General features: G+C 40.3%; 1 long non-coding RNA gene across 1 annotated transcript; it reads left to right on the forward strand.

Moving 5' to 3' along the window:
* Positions 1-4,029: 4,029 nt before the first annotated feature.
* Positions 4,030-4,781, forward strand: LOC139401303 (uncharacterized). Its single transcript, XR_011632940.1, has 3 exons — positions 4,030-4,112; positions 4,335-4,472; positions 4,670-4,781. It is a non-coding gene; the product is annotated as an uncharacterized lncRNA (long non-coding RNA).
* The last annotated feature ends 849 nt before the right edge of the window (positions 4,782-5,630 follow it).

The raw sequence follows: 5,630 nt of genomic DNA on the forward strand, positions 1-5,630 counted from the left end.
GACAAATATAGATAACATACAACATATATCATAACATACAACATAAAGACAACATACAACATATAGGCAACATACAACATACAACATGTAGACAACATATAACATATAGCCAACATACAACATATAGCCAACATACAACATATAGCCAACACACAACATATAACCAACATACAACATATAGACAACATACAACATATAGCCAACATTCAACATATAGACAACATACAACATATAGACAACATACAACATATAGACAACATATAGACAACATACAACATATAGACAACATACAACATATAGCCAACATACAACATATAGCCAACATATAGACAACATACAACATATAGACAACATACAACATATAGACAACATATAGACAACATACAACATATAGACAACATATAGACAACATACAACATATAGACAACATACAACATATAGCCAACATACAACATATAGCCAACATATAGACAACATACAACATATAGACAACATACAACATGTAGCCAACATTTAACATATAGACAACATACAACATATAGCCAACATACAACATATAGACAACATACAACATATAGCCAACATATAGACAACATACAACATATAGACAACATATAGACAACATACAACATATAGACAACATACAACATATAGCCAACATACAACATATAGCCAACATATAGCCAACATACAACATATAGACAACATACAACATACAACATATAGCCAACATACAACATATAGACAACATACAACATATAGCCAACATACAACACATAGACAACATACAACATATAGACAACATGCAACAAATAGCCAACATACAACATATAGCCAACATACAACATATAGCCAACACACTAAATAGAGCCAACATATAGCCAACATACTAAATATAGCCAATACACTACATGTAGCCAACATACAACATATACAACATATATCCAACATACAACATCTAGCCAACACACTACATATAGCCAACATATAGCCAACATACAACACATACAACATATAGCCAACATACAACATATAGCCAACACAATACATAGAGCCAACATATAGCCAACATACAACATATACAACATATATCCAACATACAACATCTAGCCAACACACTACACATAACCAACATATAGCCAACATACAACACATACAACATATAGCCAACATACAACATATAGCCAACACAATACATAGAGCCAACATATAGCCAACATACTAAATATAGCCAATATACTACATGAAGCCAAAAATACAACATATACAACATATATCCAACATACAACATCTAGCCAACACACTACATATAACCAACATATAGCCAACATACAACACATACAACATATTGCCAACATATAGCCAACATACTAGTCAACATATAGCCAACATAAAAACAGCACAATGACTCCACTTAACCCTCCCTCCTTCTGTGTCCCATCCACCACCCACACAGATGTAACCAGGACTACTGGTACCTAGACTCCGATTGCTTCGGTCCTATCCTGAAGAGGGACCTCTTTGCCGCGCTACTGACCCTGGCAGGACTGGCGATAGCAGCCGTGGGAGTCATGGTGGTCTATGTGCCCTGGCATAGACGACAATTACATAGGTGAGACTGACTACACATCAACACAGCAGCTAAAAATATCAGGGACAACACAAAGAGTGACATAAATGTTTACGTGCAGTAAGTGAAGCCTTCAACATCTAGTCATGAGAGATCCCTTCACCACCTAGTCACGAGAGAAGCCTTCACCATCTAGTCATGAGAGAAGCCTTCACCATCTAGTCATGAGAGATCCCTTCACCACCTAGTCACGAGAGAAGCCTTCACCATCTAGTCACGAGAGAAGCCTTCACCATCTAGTCATGAGATATCCCTTCACCACCTAGGCATGAGAGATCCCTTCACCACCTAGTCACGAGAGATCCCTTCACCACCTAGTCACAAGAGAACCCTTCACCATCTAGTCATGAGAGATCCCTTCACCACCTAGTCACGAGAGAAGCCTTCACCATCTAGTCACGAGAGAAGCCTTCACCATCTAGTCATGAGAGATCCCTTCACCACCTAGGCATGAGAGATCCCTTCACCACCTAGTCACGAGAGAAGCCTTCACCATCTAGTCACGAGACAAGCCTTCACCATCTAGTCACGAGAGAAGCCTTCACCATCTAGTCACGAGACAAGCCTTCACCATCTAGTCACGAGAGAAGCCTTCATCATCTAGTCACGAGAGAAGCCACCACCTAGTCATGAGAGAAGCCTTCACTATCTAGTCACGAGAGAAGCCTTCACCATCTAGTCACGAGAGATGCCTTCACTATCTAGTCACGAGAGAAGCCTTCACCACCTAGTCATGAGAGAAGCCTTCACCATCTAGTCACGAGAGAACCCTTCAACATCTAGTCACGAGAGAAGCCTTCACCATCTAGTCACGAGACAAGCCTTCACCATCTAGTCACGAGAGAAGCCTTCACCATCTAGTCACGAGAGAACCCTTCACCACCTAGTCATGAGAGAAGCCTTCACTATCTAGTCACGAGAGAAGCCTTCACCACCTAGTCATGAGAGAAGCCTTCACCATCTAGTCACGAGAGAAGCCTTCACCATCTAGTCACGAGACAAGCCTTCACCATCTAGTCACGAGAGAAGCCTTCACCATCTAGTCACGAGAGAACCCTTCACCACCTAGTCATGAGAGAAGCCTTCACTATCTAGTCACGAGAGAAGCCTTCACCACCTAGTCATGAGAGAAGCCTTCACCATCTAGTCACGAGAGAAGCTAATGTGTGGATTTGTAAAGCTAAAACAACAGGAGTAAGATGTTGGCACAGACAACAAGCCTGGAGGTGAAACACAAAATATGTAATACAAAGCTATGCATTTGTTTAGAATTTGGATATGATGAACTCTGACCTCCACCACATATTGTCACGCCCTGGCCATAGAGAGGCCTTTTATTCTCTATTTTAGTTAGGCCAGGGTGTGACTAATGTGGGCATTCTATGTTATTTTTTCTATGTTTTTGTATTTCTTTGTTTTTGGCCGGGTATGGTTCTCAATCAGGGAGAGCTGTCTGTCGTTGTCTCTGATTGAGAACCATACTTAGGTAGCTCTTGTCCACATGGGTTTTGTGGGTAGTTTAGTATCTGTACCAGACAGAACTGTTTCGGTTATTATTTTTTTTGTATTTGGTGTTCAGTTGCTAAAAATGAATTATAAACACGCTGCACCTTGGTCCTCACCTTCTTCTCTTGAATGCCGTGACACATATATATTTAACTGTAAGAGGTTGGAACTTTGAAACCTGGTTGAGGATGTACATTTTTTTTTTTATAGCAATCAATGACACCAACCAATTATTCTCAAGACAATGATCATACTACGATGATCAGCAATGTACGCTCATAAAGTACGTTTCTTCTCTCCCCCTTCAGGGTGAAAGATATTCATACTGGACAAGTTAACCAGTGGCTGGAGGAAGACTTTGAATGGCCCAACAGGCCAAATACAGGTGGCCACTTGGTTGGTTCAAGTAGTACCACAGTCCTAACAGGTACACTGTCTAAAGCCTACTCTGCCTCACCTGTCATAGGTTATTGCTCAAATTGTGTCTTAAGGGGTACATTTATAATATGCCATTCTTATACATTCTTTTACTTTTATCTGACCTAGTTTTGATTCTGTGCTCTTTTATGGTCCTATTCTGGATGTTCTATTTCTTACTGTTTGAAATTGAACACTGTATTGCTGAAGAAGAACTTGTCAGTGAGCATTCCTCTGTATTGTTTCCACCTGCTGTTTCCTGTGGACGTAACACGTGAACTTTGATTTCATTTTACTTTCAACAGTGTGGCATAATGCTACCCACTTCTGGAAAATGTATTTTAAAATATTCTTATCTGTAGAGTACCTTGGCATGTTTTAAAACATGAGTATCTTCAGTGGACCGTTTGTAAATATCCTTTTTGTCCCCTTTTATACAGAGAATGAGCCTAACCCACCTTATGGGGGCCGAGTGGGCATGCAGTACGACGCAGAGGGAGATTCCCTGTCATCCTCCAGTACAAGGCTGCAGTCTCCCTACCATGGAACACAGGCACAGGTGGGGATCTATTTTAGGTATCCTAGATGCCATCTCCTGCTGTGGTGCCTTTGAGCAAGGCACTTGACTTAACCCATGGCTCACCCTTGTTTCCGACCCCCTCCGTGTGTGTGGGAGACGAGTGCATGTTACTTAAAGGGTTTAAAGGCAACATTTTTTTTTTAAATTCCATGTTCTGAAAATGACAATGGACAATCAAGTCTTCTATTTCTTCTTCAAAAGGTGTCCAGGAGGCCTGAGATCATCTGCCATGACTACAGTTCCTGGGGTGCTGCTAGGGACGCCATTCAAGTCATACAGACTACTGCCACCTCGTCAGGGCAGCATTTTACATTGAGTGACCCTGGCAGCCAATCAGAGGTGGGAACGGAATGTTCATCATAATGCTGTCAAATATATATGTAATAGGAATGGTTGGCCCTCGTGAACTGTTTCAGCCTTCTGGGTGTGCTCTTTCCAAGTAAATTACTACATGATTGAGGACACAGGAGCTAGTGATCACTTTAGAAACCTATTCCATACTCAAATACCTGTTTTTTTTAAATATTCCCTGACAGTTTAGGATCAGCATACCGGAGATAAGGACATATTCTGAGATTTAGTGGGACATCCTCAACTCTTAAACAGAACTGGACAAAGAACAGGATAATACATTTAAAGAAGTGTTTCTCATCGACCAACGGAATAAAGCAGAAAGAAAAAGGATCTCTTAACGGACAGTCTCCTCTTTGGGAGCGAAGCCTGAATAACGGTTGTAGGACAATGCTTTATTAACACTACACAGGATTGTCCAAAGAAGTATGGACTCACTGATACAGGAGGATGTGAAACCCAACCTCCGCTTCACTAATGGAATAATCTGCTCTCAAATCTATTACCTATCAGGAAACAACATGTTTTATATGCTATACTTCAGTGACGCATGTTTACAATAAATCTGCACAATGATATATGTTGCTTGTACCAGTTTACCAATTAGCGTGGCTTCTTTTGCACTTTGGTACCACAACAAATTAATGTAAATAATGTTGTAATATCACATGTATATAACAATCTGTCTTTATATAGAACAGACATTGCACTGTGGTAGTTCTTATAACATCAAAACATATTTAAAATGTGTACCAAAAACTAAGTTATTTTTGTAAACTGCATAATGTCAAACAATAATGTATTATTGGCATCACACATTAATAGAACAATAAACACATCTGAAATTGGCAGTGAAATGAACAATGAACGAAGGCCAAAGTGAGCCATTTCTAATCAGTGCCGCATCCTCTTGATCTTGTTGTTTGGCTGCATGTTCAACGTTCTTTGGCTGTGCACTAATTTCATATTTTCCTGTGCTCAAGCTCTAATTTGTTACTCCTACTTTGCCTTTAGTTCTAACTCCCTCGGTTGAACATCTACGGGCCTCACGCCACTACCCGTAGCACCCTTATCATCAGTCCTCCACCAATCAGCGCTTTGACTACTGCTTTTGGATTGCCTGATGCCACTTTGATGTCATAATTC

The sequence above is a fragment of the Oncorhynchus clarkii genome, unplaced genomic scaffold (genome assembly GCF_045791955.1).
Source record: "Oncorhynchus clarkii lewisi isolate Uvic-CL-2024 unplaced genomic scaffold, UVic_Ocla_1.0 unplaced_contig_6139_pilon_pilon, whole genome shotgun sequence".
NCBI classification, from domain to species: domain Eukaryota; kingdom Metazoa; phylum Chordata; class Actinopteri; order Salmoniformes; family Salmonidae; genus Oncorhynchus; species Oncorhynchus clarkii.